General features: G+C 44.2%; 1 long non-coding RNA gene across 1 annotated transcript; it reads left to right on the forward strand.

The window, feature by feature from the left end:
- The first annotated feature begins 255 nt into the window (after positions 1 to 255).
- On the forward strand, positions 256 to 20,075 carry LOC134337449 (uncharacterized). Its single transcript, XR_010016002.1, has 3 exons — positions 256 to 378; positions 11,270 to 11,936; positions 19,860 to 20,075. It is a non-coding gene; the product is annotated as an uncharacterized LOC134337449 (long non-coding RNA).
- Positions 20,076 to 25,571: the final 5,496 nt, after the last annotated feature.

Consider the following 25,571-nt stretch of genomic DNA (forward strand, 5'->3'; position numbering starts at 1 on the left):
TATAATTAATCTCAAAGATCTTTGGACAAGATTGAGCTTCGGAAATCAGGCAGTAACAAAGCCTGCTCACCTCAGTGGCAGCTGCCATGGGGTGTTTCTAACGGATGCGTCATTCGTGTGTTACTTCATCTGGCTGGGAGTCCTAAAATAACTGATACACACAAAGCCCCTATTGTATCGGATGTGATAGGAGGGAACCACCCGTGTGTAAAAACATAACCTTTGTACAGTTAACAACAGGAATTCTGCAGATGCTGGAAATTCAAGCAACACACATCAAAGTTGCTGGTGAATGCAGCAGGCCAGGCAGCATCTCTAGGAAGAGGTACAGTCGACGTTTCAGGCCGAGACCCTTCGTCAGGACTAACTGAAGGAAGAGTGAGTAAGGGATTTGAAAGTTGGAGGGGGAGGGGGAGATCCAAAATGATAGGAGAAGACAGGAGGGGGAGGGATAGAGCCAAGAGCTGGACAGGTGATAGGCAAAAGGGGATACGAGAGGATCATGGGACAGGAGGTCCGGGAAGAAAGATAAGGGGGGGGGTGACCCAGAGGATGGGCAAGAGGTATATTCAGAGGGACAGAGGGAGAAAAAGGAGAGTGAGAGAAAGAATGTGTGCATAAAAATAAGTAACAGATGGGGTACGAGGGGGAGGTGGGGCCTTAGCGGAAGTTAGAGAAGTCAATGTTCATGCCATCAGGTTGGAGGCTACCCAGACGGAATATAAGGTGTTGTTCCTCCAACCTGAGTGTGGCTTCATCTTTACAGTAGAGGAGGCCGTGGATAGACATGTCAGAATGGGAATGGGATGTGGAATTAAAATGTGTGGCCACTGGGAGATCCTGCTTTCTCTGGCGGATAGAGCGTAGATGTTCAGCAAAGCGGTCTCCCAGTCTGCGTCGGGTCTCGCCAATATATAAAAGGCCACATCGGGAGCACCGGACGCAGTATATCACCCCAGTCGACTCACAGGAGAAGTGTTGCCTCACCTGGAAGGACAGTTTGGGGCCCTGAATGGTGGTAAGGGAGGAAGTGTAAGGGCATGTGTAGCACTTGTTCCGCTTACCCGGATAAGTGCCAGGAGGGAGATCAGTGGGGAGGGATGGGGGGAACGAATGGACAAGGGAGTTGCGTAGGGAGTGATCCCTGCAGAATGCAGAGAGTGGGGGGGAGGGAAAGATGTGCTTAGTGGTGGGATCCCGTTGGAGGTGGCGGAAGTTACGGAGAATAATACGTTGGACCCGGAGGCTGGTGGGGTGGTAGGTGAGGACCAGGGGAACCCTATTCCTAGTGGGGTGGCGGGAGGATGGAGTGAGAGCAGATGTACGTGAAATGGGGGAGATGCGTTTAAGAGCAGAGTTGATGGTGGAGGAAGGGAAGCCCCTTTCTTTAAAAAAGGAAGACATCTCCCTCGTCCTAGAATGAAAAGTCTCATCCTGAGAGCAAATGCGGCGGAGACGGAGGAATTGCGAGAAGGGGATGGCGTTTTTGCAAGAGACAGGGTGAGAAGAGGAATAGTCCAGCTAGCTGTGAGAGTCAGTAGGCTTATAGTAGACGTCAGTGGATAAGCTGTCTCCAGAGACAGAGACAGAAAGATCTAGAAAGGGGAGGGAGGTGTCGGAAATGGACCAGGTAAACTTGAGGGCAGGGTGAAAGTTGGAGGCAAAGTTAATAAAGTCAACGAGCTCTGCATGCGTGCAGGAAGCAGCGCCAATGCAGTCGTCGATGTAGCGAAGGAAAAGTGGGGGACAGATACCAGAATAGGCACGGAACACAGATTGTTCCACAAACCCAACAAAAAGGCAGGCATAGCTAGGACCCATACGGGTGCCCATAGCTACACCTTTAGTTTGGAGGAAGTGGGCGGAGCCAAAGGAGAAATTATTAAGAGTAAGGACTAATTCCACTAGACGGAGCAGAGTGGTGGTAGAGGGGAACTGATTAGGCTGTACAGTTGATTGCTGGCTCGATGGAAATTCTACTGGAATGATAGGTCATGGTAAGCTACAGATCCTGGCACTCAATAGGAATAACAGCAGGAACTTTAACTAACATTGCCCCTCTTATGTCTCCATGTTCTTTGTCCCATTCTCATCAGGGAGAAGTCTACGTAGCATCCATGCCAAGACCACCAGACTCAAACAAAAAACCAGTTACTTTCCCCAAGCAGTGAGGCTGATCAACATCTCCACCCAGTAATCCACCCTATCAAACCCCACCCCCCTATCATTTCCTGTCAGAGTCACATCAGGAAGATGCCCAAAAATGTTCTTAAATGAACATTGCTAAATGGCATGACAAACAAATCTACTGTATTTAAACACTTTGTTTCTTTAATAATTGCAAATTCAAGAACAACATCTCAACATTCAAATCCTGAGCTTGCCTGTATTTGTCACAGCCTTGTTTGTTTCAGACTAATATTGCCGTTTTCAAGTTGATAAAAGGCTTTCTGCTGATTTCCACACATTCTCTTCCACATTGCTAAGTAGTAGCCAGCAGTTCAACTCTTAGTAGCGACTTTCTAATGGTCAACACAAGCTCGGCTAAACTGTGTCAGTTTTTCAGGAGGAGTGTGATGAACTATTGTCCCATTTGCCACTTGTTAGCATTCAGATTTTCAAACGTTTCAAATATGAGCAAAGTATGTTTTTGTAGCTCCATTTACACTGCAGTTGCAAATTAGTATTCTATTCAGCATTTGAGTATCATTTTGCATCCATTTTTAAACAGTTCAGATGGATTTGAGCTCTGATACAACCCAAGTGAAGGCACCTTAACAGATGCTGTTGGGCAGCAAGAAGGAAGTTGCTGATGGTTTTAAAAGTTGTTCTGTTGACTGGGAGGTTCTCTTTGATGTCACAGTCTGGGCGTTCCAAGTAATTGGAATCTCACTTAACACGATGGGCTATGAGAATGCTGTCACCTCTCACCCTCTTTGAAACATATTCAAGATTCAAGGGCAAGAAATCCTCAAAGGACATAAACATTTCTAAACATGCTTTCGGTCTGTTTCTGTCTTGGTCCCAAAAAGCTGACAGCTTATTCCCCTCCTTAGATGCTGCCTGACTTGAGTTCCTGCATCGTTTTGTGTGTGTTGCTCCAAATGAGACAATCATTATGACCTCATTACATACTGTACAACTACAAACAACAGAGAGGCAAGCAAAGGTGAGGCTGGGGCGAGGGTCGAAGCGAGCGGGTGCAAGGCGAAGTCAAGGCGAGGCTGAGGCAGATTCAAGGCGAGCAGAGGCAAAGTTGGGGCGAGGCAGAATCAAGGCCCATCCAGCTAAACCGAGGTTTAATTGATCTAAGCACCAGCCCGATTTGCGAAGGTCAGGTACATGGTGGCAGTGCCCAGGCCCAGAGTGCATCGAAGTGACAGGGCCCCGGTTCCTACAGTGAGGAATGACCCGAGGTTTGAACAATTTAAACATGGGGTCAGATGGATTGAAAAGGCAGGGTGTCCGGACTAGAGGCAAGGGTTGGGCCGGTTCTGCTCGCAGTTCCACAACACTTATTTGGCTTTGTGCTGAACCGAGGCTAACGTTGTGGCCTGCTCTGGCTGCTCCTGCTTCAGGTCTGTAGACTCACTTTCATTCATAATGCCATTTGCTTACATTTATTGTTTGCTCACATAGTTTTTTTCCCTCTCTCTGCACATTGGGTGTTTGACGGTCTTTTTTACGGGTTCTTTTTAGTTTCTTTGTTTGTAGCTGCCTGTAAGGAGACAAATCTCAAGGTTATATAATGTATGCATGCTTTGATAATAAAGTACTTTGAACTTTGGATATGCAAGTAGTGAATTACGGCAGCACAGTAGCGTAGTGGTTAGCACAACACTTTACAGCAGTGGTCCCCAACCCCCGGGTCACGAAGCACGCAGGGGTGCAGCGGTAGCCGGAGCGCACCCAGCACATCTTTAAGAAAAAAGCCGAAATAAACAAGCTAATTAATTAGGTGCCACCCAGAAGCCAGTCTTCATTAGAGGAACTGAGGTGGAGAGGGTCAATAACTTGAAATTCTTCGGCATTAAGGATCAACGTTTCTCTTGCTGAAAAGTGTCAGAGGATCTGTCCAGGGACCAGCACATAACTGTCATTACAAAGAAAGCACGGCAGCGCCTATACTTTATTAGAAGTTTGTGTAGATTCAACATGTCACCTCGATCCTGACAGCCCTGTCTTTTCAGCCTGTCTGGGCTGGTGTTTAAATTGACCAAACACTGGAACAGCTAAAGGCTCCACCAACCTGGAAAGAGGAGTGAACATCTCGTAGAGCAAGTGAAATCGGCAATTGCCTTTGATCTGGGCCGACATTTACGTACCGAGTGACACCTAATTAATTAGCTTGTTTATATCGGCTTTTTTCTTAAAGATGTGCTGGGTGTGTCCTGTGTACCGCTGTAGCCCTGCATGCCTCGCAGCCTGGTATCAGTCCACGGTCCGCAGGTTGGGGACCACTGCTTTACAGTACCAATGACTTGGGTTCAATTCCTGCCGCTGTCTGTAAGGAGTGTGTACGTTCTCCCTGTGACCACGTGGGTTTCCTCCAGGTGCTCTGGTTTCCTCCCACAGCTTAAAGACCTACCAGCAGTAGGTTGATTGGTCATTGTAAATTATTCCTTGATTAAGCTAGGGATAAATCGGAGTTCCTGGGTTGTGCAGTGAGAAGGGCTTATTCTGTGCTGTATCTCAATTAATAAATAAATAAACACTCTTCTGCCTGTAAATGTAAACAAAATCAAACACAAAACAATGGTGCCCCTGATACAAATTCTTACATGCTGCCCTGATACAAATTCTCAAGAAATCCTCAAGATAAACTCTTTTTCTCAAAAGGCCATACAGTGGCTTATGAACATCAATCTCATTGTATAAGTGTGCTCCAGCCATACTTGGGAAGATCTTAACTGCTTATGTGGAATCATTGAGGGGTAGAGTGGAGGAAGAGAATGCTTTATGCTTAACTCATCGTGGTGCTAAAAGCGACAGTTTTGTCTCAGTACTGTTCGTCTGACCTGGTAAATCTAGTGATCGAATGTCATCCATTCTATCTGTCGAGGGAGTTTTTCACCATCATCCTGGTAGCGGTGTACATTCCACCTCAGGCCAATGTCGGGCAGGCACTGGGGGAGCTGAGCAATGTAATCAGCAGGCATGACTCAACACACCCTGATGCCTTCATTCAAAGAGACTTCAATGAGGCCAGCTTGAAGAGTTTTCTGAACAGATACCACCAACATATCACCTGTGGAACCAGAGGAGTCAACACATTCGAACGTTGTTATACCAATATCAAGAATGCTTACCGGGCCATCCCATAGCCACACTATGGAAAGTCCAATCATCTGGCTGTACTTCTACTCCCAGTGTACAGGCCCCATTGGTGAGGACCGAGAAGGTACGGTTAAGAGAGGTGGAGGAGCACTTACAGGACTGCGTTGAGTCAGTGCATTGGACAATATTTGGGGATTAATCTTCGAGTCTGAGTGAATACGCCACAGTTGTTTCTAACTTCATCAAGATCTGTGTGGATGAGTGTGTGTCTTCAAGAACATATCAGACATATCCAAACTAAAAGCTGTGGATGAACCAGGAGATTTTTAGTCTGTTGAGGACTAGATCTGTGGCATTCAAGACAGATGATTCAGAACTACACAAGGAGTCCAAGTACGACCTTTGGAAGGCTATGTTAAGGGAGAAAAAAATGATTCCGACTGAAGTTAGAGGCAGAATTGGATGCACATCAGGTCTGGCAGGGTTTACAGGCCATTACTTCCCACAAAGGAAAACCTAACAACATGAATGGTGTGACGCTTCATTCCCAGAAGAGCTCAAAGCCTTCTATGCAGGCTATGAAAGTGAAAATAAAACTACACCTGAGCGAATCCCTGCAGAATCTGATGAGCCTGTGATCTCTGTCTCGGAGACCAATGTCAGAACATCTTTCAAGAGGGTGAACCCAGGCCCTGAAGGTGTTCTTGATAGGCTCTGAAACCATGTGCCAACCAACTGGCAGGAGTGTTCAAGGATATTTTCAGTCTCTTACTGCTGCAGTCAAAGTTTCCTACTTGTATTAAAAGGGTGACTATCACACCAGTGCCCAAGAAAACCTGGGTGAGCATCCTCAATGTCTATCATCCAGTGGATCTCACATCTACTGTGACTAAGTTCTTTGAGAGGTTGGTCATGGCTAAAATCAACTCCTGTCTAAGCAAGGACCTGGACCCACTGCAATTTGTCTACTAGAGGTCTACAGTGGATGCAATGTCACCGTGGAGGGAGGAGAAGATGGCGGCGTGACGCAGCGCGTGCGGCCGATCCGAAAGATATCGATTATATGTAACTAGGGGGGCCGTGCACAATTGGATTTGATGGAGACAGCCGTGAGAAGCACGGAGGAACACCTGGAGTAACTTCTGAAATGCCCGCTTCGCTGCCGCTGCTACTGCGCAATCGAGAATCTCCGGAGACGAAGGCCCCAAATCCTCGGCTTTGCCTATTGCCTGTTGCCAGGGCCGGGGTCGGAACACTTGGCAGAGATGGAGCTCGGTGCTCTGTGTCGGAGAGGTGGTCGGATGCTCGGAGTTTTCAGACGGACTCGGAGTCGGACTGTGGTTCGATGCTTCCAGTATGCTGCATCGGCAAGTTGGCGGGGCTGGAGGTTTACCGTCTGCGTGAGATGATGGGACTTTCGAGAGACTTTGAGACTATTACCGTGTCATGGTCTGTTTTTATCAAATTACGGTATTGTTTGCACTGTTGTAACTATATGTTACAATTATGTGGTTTTTGTTAGTTTTTAAGTCGGTTTGTCATGTGTTTCTGTGGTATCATTCTGAAAAACGTTGTATCATTTCTTAATGCATGCATTACTAAATGACAATAAAAGGGGACTGCGTGTCCTCATAGTGTAATCTAATCTTCACTTGGCCTTGTTTAGCAATAGCAATACCTTGGACAGGCTGATGATTATTGATTATAGCCTGGTGTTCAACACAATCATACCATCGGTTCTAATTAACAAGCTCCAAAACCTGGGCCTCTGTACCTCGCTCTGCAACAAAATCCTTGACTTCCTCACCAGAAGACCCACAGTCTGTGTGAATCGGAAGTCACATCTCTTCGCCCACAGCTTTACATTTACAACTATGTGCCTAGGCACAACTTGAATGGAATCTATAAATTTGCCAATGACAGCTATTGGTGGCAGAATTTCAGATGGTGATGAAGGACGGTACAGGATTGAGATAAATCGTCAGTTATGTGATGTTACAGCAACAATCTTGTACTCAATGTCAGGAAGACCAAAGAATTGATTGTGAACTTCAGGAATGTGAGGTGAAGGTCCTCATTGAGGGATCAGAAGTGGAAATGGTGAGCATTTTCAAGTTCCTGGGTGTCAACGTCTCTGAGAATCTATCCTGGGCCCAACATATCCATACAATTACAAAAATGGCATGACGGTGGCTATATTTCATCAGGAGTTTGAGGAGAATTGGTTTGTCACAAAAGACAATCGTAAATTTCTACGATGTACCATGGAGAGCATTCTAACTGGTTGCAACACCGTCTGAAATAGAAGGGCCACTGCACAGGTTCGAAAAAAGCTGCAGAAAATTGTAAACTCAGCCAGCTTCATCATGGGCATTAGCCTCCCCAGCTTTGAGTTCACCTTCCAAAAGGTGCCATCTGTCATTAAGGACCATCATCACCCAGGACATGCCCTCTTCTCATTATTACCATCAGGGAGGTGGTACAGGAACTTTGAAAATGCACACTTAATGTTTCAGGAAGAGCTTCATCCACTCCACCCTCAGACTTTTGAACGGACAATGAACCCATGAACACTACCTCAGTATTTTTCCGCTCTGTTTTTGCACTCCTTATTTAATTTAATTTTCTTTTTTCAGATATACAGTACTGTGTAAATGTTTTGGACACATTTATATAGTTAAGGTGCCTAAGACTTTTGTATAGTACCTCCTTTGTCAATGTGGAGCAAAGAGTGAGTTTGTAAATCTGGCGGGAGCGAAGGATGTTGGGAATGGCAAGGCCAGAGCACTGTGGGAGGGGCGAGAGACAGATGACAGAGAAGGAGTGCCAGGGGCTGGGTGTGGCACGGGTGTAGACACTCCCAGCCCCGAGATACCAGGCAAGGTCATTTGATTCCAGAATGCCTCTCTGGTGCTTCCTGTTCCCTCCCCTCTCCCTTCCCCTGTTCCCAACAATGAATCCCCTCTCCCTGCCCCTTGCCCACTCTCCGTGAACAATAGAGACCCATATTAGCATCATGTTTATCATCACTCACATACGTCATGAAATTTGCTTTTTTTGTGGCAGCAGTACAGCGTAATACATAAAATTACTACAGACCTGTGCAAAAGTCTTAGGCACCCTCACTATCTACAAGCAACACACACAAAAAGTGCTGGTGAACGCAGCAGGCCAGGCAGCATCTATAGGAAGAGGTACAGTTGACGTTTCGGGCTGAGACCCTTCAGGCCTCACTATATACGTGTGCCTAAGACTTTTGCACAATTCTGTATTTCTTACTGTAATTTATAGTTTTTATTTTTATGTATTGCAATGTTCACAACATATCCCAGTGATATTGAACCTGATTCTGATTCTGATATAGCAGTTGAGCAAGTCTAATGTGAGCCTTGTTTTTACACGATGTACTTATCACCACCAGTAATGACCACCTTTAATTTCTTTTCACCTCTCTATCAATTAATGAACTATAAAAAGAGGAAACGCTGGAAACACTCAGCAGGTCATGCATTTTTGTGGAAAGAGGAACAAAGTTAATACTTTTGGTTGAAGCACAGTTAATGCTTCAGCTTTTGGATTGTTAATTATGGATCAATGGGCTTATTTTGGAATGCAGCAAAAATGGTCATTGCTTTCGAGTGAGTGATCTTTGAAAGAGGATGTACTGCTACAAATCACTATTTGACTGCAGGAGCATTTGGTTGGTGTTAATATACTTCCATATGTTTTTATCCAGAAGAGGTTACTGCCTTTAAGCTGGATTCACAAACTGCTTCTGTGTAGCTAGATTGAGTGAACCTACTCAATACAATTCATAGGTTCTAGGCAAGAAGCTCTATCGTTACAATTTAAATGGTGTACAAATGCACACATCAGACATTTCCACATAGATTTGTAGAGTACAGCTCCATCCCAGGGGCTGTTTGAATCATTCCAGGCTGAGTTTGCATGCAAGGGTCACCTTTAAATGCAGACGTCCCACCTCTCCCGGAAGCCTCCGGGAGTCTCCTGCATTTTAATAGTGGCTCCCTGATGCCCGCAAATTATATACAATGTCCCGGAAACCAATTTTTTGAGAGTGAGAGAGTGTGCGAGAGTGACCACGAGAGAGAGAGAGAGAGTGTGAGAGAGCGAGTGACCATGAGAGAGAGAGAGAGAGAGAGAGCAACCACGAGAGAGCGAGAACGCGAGCGAGAGAGAGAGTGTGAGTCAGAGAGCGACCACGAGAGAGCTAGAGAGCGAGCGCGCCATGGCATAGTGTTCCAAAAAAAGGAAAATATAAAATGTGCTTCACCCCAGACCACACTAAAGTGTACCCCTGCCTAATAGGGGTCAAAATAATGACAGTGTTGCTCGCTGCGCTGTTTGCAACAGTGACTTTTCTACTGCCCATGGTGGGTTAAGACTGTAAAAGACATGTTGAGGTGAGTTTAACAGGTGTCATTCGTTCATTAGCGTAACTAACGTTATTTAAACTAGCTGCTAAGGAGCTACTCTATTGCAGACATTCTACCTCTCCCGGAAGTCTCCTGCAAATTGATGGTGCTGCCTCCCTGAAATGAGGTTTTGCAGGGTGGGATGTCTGTAAATGCAAGTGTAGGGCAGGTTTTAGAATCTGACACAAGGTGTTTTCTTTACGTACCCTAGTTAACCTATTGACAAATAACCCTGAATCCTCAAGGCCCAATAACTGCAAATTGGCATGTCCACTGAAGCTGGAGGCTGCAGTCTGGATATGGCCTGTCCTAGGGTTGGAGCACTGTGTGTATGTTTGTGCAAAGGTGGGAGGGAGGAATGGGGCTTATTTGCTGTTGTTCTTTTGTTGCTTGTTGTGCCCTGTGTAACCCTCAGGCCCACCCAACTCCCGTTCGTCTAGGGGAATCAGCCTTTGGCCCTGTCAAACTGGGTAATCATGTTCATGTGGATTCTGTGTAATGTACCCCCAGTTACAAACCCACAACACAAAATATCAGACAGTACACCATATGCAATTAAATGATAGACTTTATGAATCTTAATCTGAATATAAGGTTAGTAATGAAAATAAACAAACTGAAAAAAAAGGGCCCAAGTCAAAGTCAAAGTCAAGTTGGAGCTCACTCAGTAGTCATTCTCCCACTATCGGTGTCTTCCGAACGTTGCCGACCTTCGGACCCTCAGATCCCAGTCCACTCCATCCGGTGGTCTACCAGCTCTTTCCACACGCATCCTCCTTCTTCATCTCTCCTTGACAAAAGACCGCGGAAAAACCCGGCTCCCAGACACACAGGAAAGAACAACATTTCTCCCATTGGATAGCCACTGAATTTCAAAGTCCTGTTGTCTCTATTCATAACCCAAACATTGCTGCTACGGAGAAACCATTACCTTAACAGTGGAACATTACGTAGAAGCCATTACATTAGCCTTAGCAGTGCAACCTTACAGCATGTTACACCTAATTTTGTTGTGTTCTGTGTTGTTCTGCCGAGCATTGCGGGCACACAACGGAATGTGTGGTAGCAGTTGTGGGTTGCTCCCAGCACATCCTTAGGCTGTGTTGCTTGTTAATTCAAGCGACATACTTCACTGTATGTTTTGATGTATATGCGATAAGTGAATTTGAAATGAAATCTGAAACTGAACCAAAGCTCAGCAAAGGGCAGATGAATCATGAAACTGGAGGGAAACACAGATGAGCTGCAGTCACCAGTATTAGCTGTGTCCCGGTTGGTATTATTCTTACTTCAATACTGAAGTTTGACTGTGGAAGCATATATAAAATCTATGTTGGCATTCCAATGTACTATCAAGGGAGTTCAGCAATGTCAGAGGTTCCAGCTTTCAGATAAGGCATTACACGGAGCTTCTCTCCAATGGAAGTAAAAGATCCTATGTAACTAGTTTGAAAGAGAGCAAGGGAGTTATCCCTGAATGACCCTCTGATTATTTCCAACATTTTCTATTTGTATCTCAAAGTTCCTTCATTTTACACTTTGTTTCTGTCTTTCAGGTCATTCCCAGAGTCCTGCCTAATATTAAACCTCCAGTCAACATTGCTGGAATCCACTTAGCTGGCTTTTATCATATTCCTGTTGGTGGGAGGTTCCCTTTTGTTTCCTTCAATTCAACTTCAAACTGGACTTTGTTAGTTGTAAGATACTTCAGGACATTCTGAAAGGATGTTGTGTAAGTGCAATGTTATTTTGTTTAATATGGCCAGTCATGATGAAGTGTCTTGGCCTGAAACACCAGCTCTTTATTCCTCTCTTTAGATGCTGCCTGACCTGTTGAGTTGCTTTAGTATTTCATATGTATTAATCTGGATTTCCAGTATCTGCAGAATTTCTTGTGTTTACATTATGTTGTTTAACTGATTCTAATATTCTTACCGAGGGAAGGCCACACTGTTGAATTTGCCTCATATTGGGCATTATGGACTGGGTACTACTAGCTGCTAGCTGGCTTGTCTTCAGCCTCTGAATCTGCACATTGAAAAAGGGATGTTAGAGACATACTGGAGGACAGATACCAGCACATCTTCACTGCTGGGCGTACTACTGAGTGCAGCTTCAGAGAAGAGACATCCTGAGTGGGGGAACTGGCTTCACGCCCCATCTGACTGCATATCTGTTGCTGGTGTTGCAGAGTCAACATGCCTAGGTACAGAGTAAGTGCAAGTAAGTGGTTTGTTTCGTTTACTTATATAATTTTAAATTTAACAAAAATGTAACTCAATTTAAAATAAAATCAAAAACAGGGAAGTGGCTTACTCTTTATTGAGAGTGAATCTGCAAAATTAACTCGCCTAGATAGAGACCATGGCCGTGCTCTCAGATCCCGTGCCTGTAATGTTATATTCTGCATTAGGTCTCCCTTTTTGTTACCTTTGTACGTGTCTGGATAGCATGCAAACAAAAGCTTCTCACTGCGTCTTGCTAAACGTGTGACAATAGTAAACCAATTACCTCAATATTGCTTTGTGCAAGTGGATCCCGGTCAGTCTGGGTTGGCAGCAACATCTCCTTCACTATCTCCAACAGCACAGGTGTACCACAAGGCTGTGTGCTTAGCCCCCTGCTCTACTCGCCTTACACTTATGACAGTGTGGCTAAGCACAGCTCCAATGCAACACTTAAGTTTGCCAACGACATCACCGTCGCAGGCCGCATCAGAGGTGGTGACGAGTCAGCACGCAGGAGCTGCGTGTGCTGGGCTCAGCTCGTAAGTGCAAAGCACGGCGGGTAGAACTTCTACTTCAAAGTTCAAAGTAAATTTGTTACCTAAGTATATATATGTCACAGCATTGAGATTCATTTTCTTGCAAGTATGCTCAATAACTCCATAATGGAATAATAACCACAATAGAACCAATGAGAAATTGCACCAATTTGGGGATTCAACCAATGTGCAAAAGACATTAAACTGTGTATACAAAAATAAAGAAATAATAAATAAATAAACAAACAAACAAACAAACGTACAGATAGATATATAAATAAGTTAGCAATAAATATCAAATTATGAGATGAAGAGTCCCTGAAAGTGAATCCATAGGCCGTGGGAATATTTCAATGATGGGGCAAGTGAATTGAGTGAGTTGGTTCAAGAGCCTGATGCTGAGGGGTAGTAAATGCTCCTGAACCTGGTCGTGCGAGTCCTAAGACTCTTGTACCTTCTTCCTGATGGTAACAGTGAGAAAAGAGCACATCTTGTGTGGTGGGGGTCCCTGATGATAGATGCTGCTCCCTGCAGCAACATTTCATGTAGCTATGCTCAACTTTGAGGAGGGCTTCACTTGTGATGGATTGGGCCGTATCCAATACTTCTTATAGGATTTTCCATTTAAGAACATTTGTGTTTCCATACCAGGCTTTGATGCAGCCAGTCTATATATGCTCCATTACACACCGATAGAAGTTTGTCAAAGTTTTAGATGTCAAGCTGAATCTTCACAAACACCTAAGGAAGTCCAGCCACTGCCGTGATTTCTTCGTAATTGCATTTGTATGCTGGGCCCAGAACAGGTCCTCCAAAATAATGACACCAAGGAATTTAAAGTTTCTGACTCTCTCCACCTCTGACCCTCCTTGAGGACTGGCTCATACACCTCTGGTTTCCTCCTCCCGAAGTCAATAATCAGCTCGTTGGTCTTGCTGACATTGAGTAAGAGGCTGTTGTTGTAGCATCACTCAGCCAGATTTTCAATCCCCTCCTAAATGCTGATTCATCACCACGATGACTCGGCCTACGACTGTGGTATCATCAGCAAAACTGAGTATAGCTTGGGAGCTGTGCTTAGCCACACAGTCATCAGTGTGAAGCGAGTAGAGCAGGGGCTAAACAAACAGCCTTGTGGTGCGTCCGTGCTGATAGAGATCGTGGAGGAGATGTTGTTGCCAATCGGAACTGACTGGGCTCTGCTAGTGAGGGAATTGAGGGTCTAATTGCACAAGGAGGTATTGAGGCAAAGTTCTTGAAGCTTATTGATCAGTTTTGAGGGGTTGTTGAGTTTCAGTCAATACAAATGTACGCATCCTTGCTGTCCAGATGCTCCAGGGTTGAGTGTAGAGCCAATGAGATGGCATCTGCCGTTGACCTGTTGCTCCAGTAGGCAAATTGGCATGGATCCAAGTCATTTCTCAGGCAGTAGTTGATACGTTTCATCACCAATCTTTCAAAACACTTCATCACTGTGGCTACCACGTTTTTCTTAGGCACCAGTATAATTGAAGCCTGCTTGAAGCCGGTGGGTGCCTCAGACTGCTGAAATGAGAGGTTAAGGATCTCAGTGAACACTCCAGTCGGTTGATCAGCACAGGTCTTTAGTACTCGGTCTGGATGCTTTACGTGGGTTCACCCTCCGGAAGGCTGCTTGCACGGCAGCTTCAGAGAGTGAAATCACAGGATCACTGGGGGCTGTGGGAGTCTGTGATGGTTCCTCCATGTTTTAATGGTCAACATGTGCATAGAAGGCATTGAGCTCATCTGGAAGCAAAGCCCTGTTGTTGCCTATGTCCCTTCATTTAACTTCAAAAGAGGTGATAGCATTCAAGCCCTGCCACAACTGTCGATCGTCCTTTGATGATTCAAGTTTATTCTGGAATTGACACTTCAACCAAGAGATGGCATTACAAAATCATACCTGGACATCTTGCAACTTTCTTGGTCACAGGGCTTGAATGCCTCTGATCTGGCCCTCAGCAGATCGCAGGTCTCATGGTTCATCCAGGGCTTCTGGTTGGGGGAGACACTGTATAACTTTGTGGGGACACACTGTTTTAATGAAGTCTGTGACAACTGTGCTGTATTCATTCAGATTCACAGATGAGTCCTTGAGCACGGACCAGTCCAACGATTCAAAGCAATCCCATAGCTGTTCCTTTGCCTCCTGCGACCACCCCTTTGTTGTCCTAATCTCTGGAGCTTTGCGCTTTAGCCTCTGCCAGTGTGCATGCAGGAGAAGGACAGCCAAGTGATCAGATTTCCCCAAATCCGGTCTGGGCATGGAATGGTGGCATTCCTTATCTTAGTGTAACAGTCATCTTGTGTTCAACGGTTCCATTTAATATCAGAGAATGTACACAGTACACAACCTGAAATTCTTACTCTCCTCAGGCATCCGTGAAAACAGAAGAGAACCCGAAAAATGATTGACAGGAAAATGTTAGAACCCCATTGCCCATCCCACGCATAAGCAGCCGCAGCATCATCCCTCCTCCCTCTTCCTCCCCGATTTATTTCAGCAGGAAGCATCGGAGCCCATCGCCCACCAAACAAGCAATAGCAAAGCCCCCAAAGAGAGACCATGATCTGCAGTTCAACAAAAACTAATTGTTCACCCGACAATTCGACATGCTGCACGCTCTCTCTCTCTCTCTCCCTAACAAGGGACAGAGATCTGTCACCTCTTTTCCACTTTTTCTACAGCGAAAGGGGAGACCAACCAAACAAAACAACTCGCTGGTTGCGATGTTACAGTCTGCCGTGTCACTTTTATTCAGAGTTCTCCGACTTGAGAAGCAGCAGCAAACTGGGGATATTGAAAATCGGCCGGTTGGTAAACACGGGAGTGGGAATCAACGCCATAAAGACCCGTTATTTGAGTGCAGCTGTAGATCACGGAGTCCGACAGAGCCCCATCCTTCTGGAGAGGGAAAAAAGAGAAATTTAAGGGAAGAATGTAAAGCAACACACACAAAAGTTGCTGGTGAACGCAGCAGGTCAGGCAGCATCTCTAGGAAGAGGTACCATTGACGTTTCGGGCCGAGACCCTTCGTCAGGACTAACTGAAGGAAGAGCTAGTAAGAGTTTCGAAAGTGGGAGGGGGAGGGGGAGATCCGAAATGATGGGAGAAGACAGGAGGGGGAGGGATGGAGCCAAGAGCTGGACAGGTGATTGGCAAAAGGGATACAAGAGGATCATGGGACAGGGGGCCCAGGGAGAAGGAAAAGGGGGAGGGGGGGAACCCAGAGGATGGGCAAGGGGTATAGTCAGAGGGACAGAGAGAGAAAAAGGAGAGAGAGAAAAAGAGTGCGTGTATATAAATAAATAATGGATGGCGTACGAGGGGGAGCTGGGGCATTAGCAGAAGTTTGAGAAGTCAATGTTCATGCCATCAGGTTGGAGGCTGCCCAGATGGAATATAAGGTGTTGACCCTCCAACCTGAGTGTGGCTTCATCTTTACAGTAGAGGAGGCCGTGGATAGACATATCAGAATGGGAATGGGACGTGGAATTAAAATATGTGGCCACTGGGAAATCCTGCTTTCTCTGGTGGACAGAGCATAGGTGTTCAGCGAAATGATCTCCCAGTCTGCGTTGGGTCTCGCCAATATATAGAAGGCCACATCGGGAGCACCGGATGCAGTATATCACCCCAGCCTACTCACAGGTGAAGTGTTGCCTCACCTGGAAGGATTGTCTTTCAATTAAGCTGTTTTTCAGATGGATTCGAAGAAGCTGCCCTCTGGTAACGTCTTAGCTCCGCCCCTTTCAGTGTGTTGGGACCTCCGGTGCTACACATTATATGTTGATGGTAATTGGGCGGGGTTTCTTCTAACAAGCCTTGTAGAAGTCCCTGACCATGATCTGAAATGTTTTGGGATGGACTGTTTCTTGTTTGGAGACGACATTATGCAGTGTCTCAAGCACATGATTATTGTTGGCTGCTGGTGGTATATAAACTCTGGTGAGAATTATGGAGGAGAACTCCCTAAGTAAATAGAATGGGATGGCACTTGATTGTTAGGTGTTCAAGGTTAGGGGAATACAAGTTCACCCAAACCACCACATTGGAGCACCACCAAGAGATTATCATGAAATAAATACCTCCACCTTTTGTCTTTTCTGAATCAGCAGTTTGATTCATTCTGTAAATTAAGAAGCCTTCAGGTCTGATCGTCGTATCTGGTATGCTGGGAGAAAGCCACATCTCTCTCAGACATAGAATACAACAATCTCTCATTTCCCTCTGAAACAGCCATTGTGCCCTTCAATCACTTTTATTAACAAGGTATTTTCACCCACAGAACTACCGCTGACTGGATGTTTATTTTTTCTTTCCTGCACCATTCTCTGTAAGCTCTGGAGGCTGTTGTGCATGAAAATTCCAGGAGATCAAGTTTCTGAGATATTCAAACCACCCTGTCTGGCACCAACAAACATTCCATGATCAAAGTCATTTAGATCCCATTTCTTCTGCATTCTGAAATTTGGTCTGAACAACAACTGAACTTTTTGACCACAATTGCATGATTTTATGCATTGAGTTGCTGCCACATGATTGGCTGATTAAATATTAGCATTAATGCACACGTGTACAGGTTTACCTAATAAAGTGGCCACTGAGTGTACTTATGTATGAGTGATCTGTCTAGATACATGCAAACAAAAGCTTCTCACTGTATCTTGGTACATGTTAAAATAATAAAGCAATTACTTGCAACACTCATCAAAGTTGCTGGTGAACGCAGCAGGCCAGGCAGCACCTCTAGGAAGAGGTACAGTCGACCGTCTCGGCCTGAAACGTCGACTGTACCTCTTCCTAGAGATGCTGCCTGGCCTGCTGCGTTCACCAGCAACTTTGATGTGTGTTGCTTGAATTTCCAGCATCTGCAAAATTCCAGTTGTTTGCGTTTTTTAAAACAATTACTTGTTTTACTTTATCTTAATATTTCCAGTACTTCAACATGTTCATATCAAAATCTTTAAAAGTCATTAAAAGTCTCCTACTTGAAAAATACCTATGGCTCTGACTAACAGAAATATTTAAAAATGTTTCTAAATCCTTTGACAGCGATGAGATGTCAAAAGTCTGTCAGGGTATGCTGGGGGCGGGATGATAGAACGTGATGTTAAGCTGCGGCTCTAGCTGTTCAAATGGAAATGTAAAATCCCATGACGCTTTTTTTTCCGAAGAGTCCTCTCGGTGTTTTGGCCAATACTGTCCTTCAATCATCACATTCAGAACAGATTAACTGATCACTCATCTCCTCCTCGTCTGTGCAATCTTGCTGTGAGCAACTTGGCTACAGTGCTTGTCCAAATAAAAATAGTGACTGCAGTTCAAAATTAGCTCATTACTTGTGGTGCCCTTTGGGCATTCCCAGGGTGGGGAACTGCTGTGCAGAGATCACAGTGCTTTCTTTCATGTCTGTACTAATAAAAAAGATTCTTTTTTCCCTGGAAGTACAGCTAATTTAGATGTGCACATAACACACAAACGGAGAAAATCCACAAGGATTTTTTTTTTTGGTTCTCTTGATGATCCACCATACTAACAGACAAATTTCCACGATTCCACTGATTTTCCTGCAGCGAGATCGCATAAAAATTCCCAGCCTGTAGATTTTGCAAATTTAATCTTCAAAGTGAATTTTGCTTTCTGGCATGGTATCTTGTTTACACTCAAACTTGAAACTGCAATTGGAGCTGAACATTGAGATGGCTGCCTGCAGGTTCCTAATAATTCCTGCTAATACTGCATGACAGTTTCACAAAGCAGACAAGCTAAAAAAAAACACATGTAACTTGGGTCCAAATACTTCACACTCTCTCATTCTGGCATGAATTCCCTCCTGGTGTATTCCCTGGCATGTCTGAGCTGTTGCAACTCTCTCACCACTCTGAATGTGACTCCAAAAATATGCACTTAGTGGGCAGCTTATCAGGTACCTTCTGTACCTAATAAATTGGCCACACAGTGCATGTCTGTGGTCTTCTGCTGCTGTAGCCCATCCACTTCAAGGTTTGATGTGTTGTGCATTCAGAGGTGCTCTTCTGCACACCGCTGTTGTAATGCATTGTTATTCGAGTTCCCTCCTATCTGCTTGAACCAGTCTGGCCATTCTCCTCTGACCACTCTTATTAATAAGACGTTTACACCCACAGAACTGCCGCTCACTGGATTTTTTTTTTGTTTTTTGCTTCACCTTCTGTAAACTCCTAGGATTTTCATGAGATTAGCAGTTTCTGAGAAACTCAGACCAGCCCACCTGGCACCAACAATCTTTCTGCAGACAAGTCACTTAGCTCACATCTCTTCCCCATTCCCATGTTTGGTGTGACTGAATCTCTTGACCATGACTGTATGCTTTTATGCTTTGAGTTGCTGTTATTTGTTCGGCTGATTAGATATTTGCATTAACGAGCTGGCGTACAAGTGTACCTAATAAAGTGGCCACTGAGTGCAGTGATAGAAAGGCAGAAAGAACAAATTGAACATTCAAGTAGGCATCCCAAGAGTGAGGTTAAAGTTAGCAAATCTCCTATCAAGAAAAAGAAATTTCCTTTAGAGGAATCTCGAGAATATTCTAGAGAAACATCTAGAGAGAGTGAGGGGTGTTCTCCATATAGAAGTAAATTAAAATAGAGGTTTAATAGAGCTGTTCAAAATGTGACAAAGGCTTTTGATAGGGTTAATATAGAATTATTACATTAACTGTAGATTCAGTCACCAAAGCCAACCGACAAAACAGTCAATAAAAAAATAGGATGTTTTTATTCGAGTTAATTTTCAAAAAGGGAGTCATTTGGCTCTTGTGATTTGCAGCTGAGTCACAAGACTCACTTCTGACCTTAGGGGAAGGAAGTTGTCCACAGAAATCTCACAATGTCTATGATGTTGGCTTTTAGCTTGGTATGGCAATTATTCTGCTTGAGACCACAAGAACTTCAGAAAGCTGTGGATACATCACAAAACCCTGCCTTCCCTCCATGGACTCTGCCTACACTTCTTGCTGCCATAGAAAAAAAAGCCAACAATCAAAAACTCCTCCCTTCATGAATGTTCCGTTTTCTCCCCTCTCCTATCAGATGGAAAATATAAAAGCCTGAAAGCTTGTATCACCAAGCTGAAGGACAGCTTCTATCCTGCTGTTATAAGACTGTTGATTGATAAATTGGACACTTGACCTCGCAATCTACTTCGTAGTGGCCTTGCACATTATTGTCTGCCTGCACTGCATTTTCTCTGTAACTGTAACAGTATAATCTGCATTTTGTTATTGCTTTTCTCTTGTGCTAACTCAACTTATTGATGATTTGATAAATTCTGTATGGATGGCATGTAAAAATAAGTTTTTCATTGTACTTCTGCCCAGGCATCATCTCCAATGAAGATGGCAGAGTTTGTTATCAAAACATCAGTTATAATCAATATCTGTACCCAGCTGGAACCCTGAGAAGAGTTTATTCATCAATAACCAAGAGGTTATCAAGCTGAACACACAATCACTTGAAGAGATCCTCTGCAGAGGGAATCAGGGAGTAAAAAGCACAATGTTAATCTCGTATTTGAGTGTACAAGAAAGATTGAATCGGGCAGATAATAATAGAATCATATCATAAATAAACATATGAAATTAAAAAAGAAGTTTTAAAATGCACTGTGAAATGAGTATCAGCAATGGGGTTACTGTGGAAACCTATATGACACAAGTATCTTGAAGCTGCAGTCTCATGGTCCAAAACTGGCCAAACTAGAATTTTAGCTGAATTACAATTGCAAAATTTAGGTCTTAGCACAGAAAAGAAGAAATTACAAGGAAAAGAGGAAAGGGAATTGGAGGACGGTGAATTGGATAGTTTTTTCTCAAAGAGAGTCAATACCTGTGATTGGTGGCCAAGATCTCCTCTCCACTCATGGGTTCTGAGGCCAAACACCTGCCTTTGACCCTGATCAGCTGGCTAAGTACAGAGTGCAAATGCAAACAGAGACCTTGAGGACTATAAAATGGAAAGACTTTTATAACACCTGCCATTATCTTAGAACATGCCAAGTTTCTTCACAGCCAATGGCATTGTTGCAATAGAGCACATAGGATATTTCTACATTAGAGACTTCCACCACTGTAAGGTGACAGCGAACAGTAATCTATTTCAATGAAATTTATTGGTAAATGTTGACGGGGATATTGATATTGATTTTGGTTGCCTGGATTTCAAGAAGGATGTGGAGACTTTGGAGAAGGTACAGAAGGGGTTTACCAGGATGCTGCCTGGTTCAGAGAACATTGGCTATAAAGAGAGGCCAGATGAATTTGTTCTGTTATGGAGCACCAGCGATTGAAAGAAGACTTTAAGGATGTTTATAAAATTATGAGAGGCATATATAGGGTAGATATTCAAAGTATTTAATGTCAAATGCTCAAAGGCATAGCTTTAAGGTGAGAGAGGGGAAGTTTAATGGGAAGCAGATTTTTATATAGGCAGTGGTAGGTGCTTGGCAGGGCTGATGGTGAAAATAATGTATATTAGGCTTTTAAGCCAGCATGTGAACAGGTAGCGAATTTAGAGAAGTGGATTATGTGCAGGCAGATGGGATTTATTTAATTTGACAATATGATAGGCACAGACTTTGTCAGCTGAAGGGTCTTTCCCTATGCTGCACTGCTCTACATTTTATGTTCTATGACATTAAGAATAATTCCCTTTGAAATTATGCCATGGACTTCTGAGATGACAGGCAGACCTCACTCCAGTGTCTCACCGAAAAGCAAAACTTTTTACAATACAGCAAAGCAGCTGGATCGGTGGAGGGGCAGGTAGTTTTCAGGAAGTAGACAGCACAACAGAAGGATTTAGACAGATTAGGAGAATGGGCAAAGACATGGCAGATGGAATACAGTGTCAGGAAGTGTATGGTCATGCACTTAGGTAGAAGAAATGAAAGGGTTGGCTATTTTCTAAATGGAGAGAAAATATGAAAAAGGGACTTGGGAGTCCTTGTGCAGGGTCCCCAACATGTTAATTTGCAGGTTGAGTCTGTGGTGAAGAAGACAAATGCGATATTAGCATTCATTTCAAGAGAACTAGAATGTAAAAGCAAGGATGTAATGTCAGAATCAGAATCAGAATCAGGTTTATTATCACCGGCATGTGACATGAAATTTGTTAACTTAGCAGCAAGCAGTACAATGCAATACATAATATAGAAGAAAAAAACACAAAATAAAATAATAGTAATAACTAAATCAATTACGGTATACTTACGTTGAATAGATTAAAAATTGTGCAAAAACAGAAATACTGTGTACTAAAAATGTGAGGTAGTGTCCAAGAGTTCAATGTCCATTTAGGAATCGGATGGCAGAGGGGAAGAAGCTGTCCCTGAATCGCTGAGTGTGTGCCTTCAGGCTTCTGTACTTCCTAACCAATGGCAACAGCAAGAAAAGGACGTGCCCTGGGTGCTTAAGGTCCTTAATAATGGACGCTGCCTTTCTGAGACACCGCTCCTTGAAGATGTCCTAGGTACATTGTAGGCTAGTACCCAAGATGGAGCCGACTAAATTTACAATCCTCTGCAATTTCTTTTGGTCCTGTGCAGTAGCCCCTCCATACCAGACAGTGATGCAGCCTGTCAGAATGCTCTCCACGGTACATCTATAGAAGTTATTGAGTGTATTTGTTGACATACCAAATCTCTTCAAACTCCTAATGAAGTATAGCCGCTGTCTTGCCTTCTTTATAACTGCATTGATATGTTGGGACCAGGTTAGATCCTCAGAGATCTTGACACCCAAGAACTTGAAACTGCTCACTCTCTCCACTTCTGATCCCTCTTTGAGGATTGGTATATGGTCCTTTGTCTTACCCTTCCTGAAATCCACAATCAGTTCTTTCGTCTTACTAATGTTGAGTGCAGGTTGTTGCTGTGATGCCACTCCACCAGTTGGCATATCTCACTCCTGTACACCCTCTCATCACCACCAGAGATTCTACCAACAATGGTTGTACCATCAGCAAATTTATAGATGGTATTTGAGCTATGCCTAGCCACACAGTCATGGGTATATATGTAGAGAGTAGAGCAGTGGACTAAGCACACACCCCTGAGGTGCACCAGTGTTGATTGTCAGCGAGGAGGAGATGTCATCACCAATCCGTGCAGGCTGTGGTCTTCCGATTAGGAAGTTGAGGATCCAATTGCAGAGGGAGGTACAGAAGCCCAGGTTCTGCAACTTCTCGATCAGGTTTGTGGGAATGATGGTATTAAATGCTGAGCTACTGTATAGTCGATGAACAGCATTCTGACATAGGTGTTTGTGTTGTCCAGATGGTCTAAAGCTGTGCGAAGAGCCATTGAGATTGCGTCTGCCGTTGACCTATTGTGGCATTAGACAAATTGCAATGGGTCCAGGTCCTTGCCGAGGCAGGAGTTCAGTCTAGTCATGACCAACCTCTCAAAGCATTTCATCACTGTAGATGTGAGTGTTATCGGGTGACAGTCATTAAAGCAGCTCATATTTTTCTTCTTAGGCACTGGTATAATTGTTGCCTTTTTGAAGCAATTGGGAACTTCCGCCTGTAGCATGTTGAGACTTAAAATGTTGAAACTTTATAAGGCACAGGCGAGGTTTCACTTGGAGTAATGTGAGCAATTTTGGGCCCCTGCTCTTAGAAAGGATGTGCTGAACCTAGAGAGGGTTCAAAGGATGTTTACGTAAATGATTCCAGGATTGGCTTGTCACATGAAGAGCGTTTGATGGCTCTAGGCCTGTATTCACTGGAATTCAGAAGAATGAGGGGTGACCGCAGTGAAATCTATCGAATAGTGAAAGACCTTGATAGTGTGGATGAATCAGTGTGGATAACTTCATTCATCCCAACACTGAACAGATTCCACAGCCTTTGGACATTTTCAAGGACTACCATTCATTCTCAGTATTATTTCTTTCTTCTTCTTCTTCTTGCACCCTTAGCTCCTGGTGGAGTCGTAGGGGCGTCGTCATGACAAGCTTTTCACCAGCTTTTTGGTGTGCTCATCTTGCAGCGTGTCTTGGGCATCTGAAACCTGGCAGAGCCCATCCCTCTCCAGGTTGGACCACAGCCAATTTCCCCCAACTAGGTGGCTTGCCTTGGTTGTGAACACGTGGCCGTTATAGTTTATCTGAGAACCTTTCCGTCCCGGCCGGTGACTTCATCATGGAAGTCATTCGCCCAATGATGCCATGTTAGCACCACCCCCTCACATGGTTTAGTCCGCCAGCTAAAGCGGTTTATCGGGGTATGGTGCTTGGAGCCAACACGTGAGAGATTTAGGAGATGGATGAGGACCAGTGATGCCCGTCCACCTTGTCTGGTAGGGAGCAGCATGCCAGACATCAAAGGTAACAGCTCTATCCAGAGCCCCCCCAACCGCAATTTATTTATTTATTTATTTATTTACTATTTGCACAGATTGTCTTCTTCTGCACGTTGGTTGTTTGTCAGTTTTTTTGTGTGTAGTTTTCATTGATTCTATAGTACTTCAAAGTTTAAAGTTCAAAGTAAATTTATTATCAATGTACATACATATTAGTTTTCTTGAGGGCATTCATAGTAAATGCAAGAAACACAATAGAATCAATGAAGGTCTGCACCCAACGGGACAGACAAGCAACCAGTGTGCAAGAGACAACAAACTATGCAAATACAACAAGAAGGAAACAAAAAGGAAAAAAAATAAGTCACGGTAGTGTAGTGGTTAGCGAGATGCTATTACAGCTCATGGCGTTCCAGAGCTTAGAGTTCAATTCTGGTGCCATTCCATAAGGAGTCCTCCTTCCTTCGGAATCCATTGGGTTCTCTGGGTCCTCCAGTTCTTCCCACAGTCCAAAGACATACTGGGAAGGTTCATTGGTCATTCTAAATTGTCCGGTGGTTAGGAAAGGGTTAATCAGTTTGTTAGGGGTTGCTAGGCTGGCGTGGCTCAAATAGGCTGGAAGGGCCTCCTCCATGCTGTATTGCTAAAACATTCAAGAACGTGAGATGAAGAGTCCTTGAAAGTGAGCCCATTGGTTGTGGGAACAGTTCAGTGATGGGACGAGTGAAGTTGGGTGAAGTTTTCTGCTTCAAGAGCCTGAAGGTTGAGAGGTAATAACTGTTCCCAAATCTGGTGGTGTGGGCCCTGAGGCTCCTGTACTTTCTTCCTGTTGGCAGCAGTGAGAAGAGAGCATGGTCTGGGTGTTGGAGGTCCCTGATGATGGATGCTCCTTTGCTGTGACAGTGCTCCAGGTAGATGTGCTCAATGGTGGGGAGGGCTTTACTGTGATGGACTGGGCTATATCCATTACATTTTGTAGGATTTTCCATACCCGGCTGTGATGCAACCAGTCAGTATACTCTGCACCACACACAGAAGTTTGTCAAAGTCTAGATGACATGCCGAATCTTTGCAAATGTAGAGAAACTAGCGGTGATGCTGACCTGACGAAGGGTCTCGGCCTGAAACGTCGACTGTACCTCTTCCTAGAGATGCTGCCTGGCCTGCTGCGTTCACCAGCAACTTTGATGTGTGTTGCTTGAATTTCCAGCATCTGCAGAATTCCTCGTGTTTGCAGTGCTGTAATTTTTCATTATGGCACATACATGCTGGACCCAGGTTAAACTCTCTGAAATGATTAACACAGGCATTTAGAGTTACTGACTCTCTCTGCCTCTGATCCTCCGAAGGGGACTGGCTCATGGATCTCTAGTTTCCTGTTTTACTATGAATGCCTGCAAGAAAGTGAATCTCAGGGTAGTATATGGTGACATGTATGTACAGCACTGTGCAAAAGACTTATGCACACACACACACACACACACACACACACACACACACATATTTCTATAGCTAGGGTTGTATGATCGGGTTATATTAGTTAAAATAGGAAGGGGTTTGGGAAACAAGAATTAAGAGTATTTAGCTTTGTATTAGCTCAGTAATATTGTGTTATTTGTTAACTGGGAAGACATAATATAGAGTACTGTGCAAAGGTCTTAGGCAACCTAGGTCTACAGATGTGCTTAAGACATAATATACAGTACTGTACTTTGATAATAAATTTACT

This window comes from Mobula hypostoma, chromosome 24 (assembly GCF_963921235.1).
Source record: "Mobula hypostoma chromosome 24, sMobHyp1.1, whole genome shotgun sequence".
Classification (NCBI taxonomy): Eukaryota; Metazoa; Chordata; class Chondrichthyes; order Myliobatiformes; family Myliobatidae; genus Mobula; species Mobula hypostoma.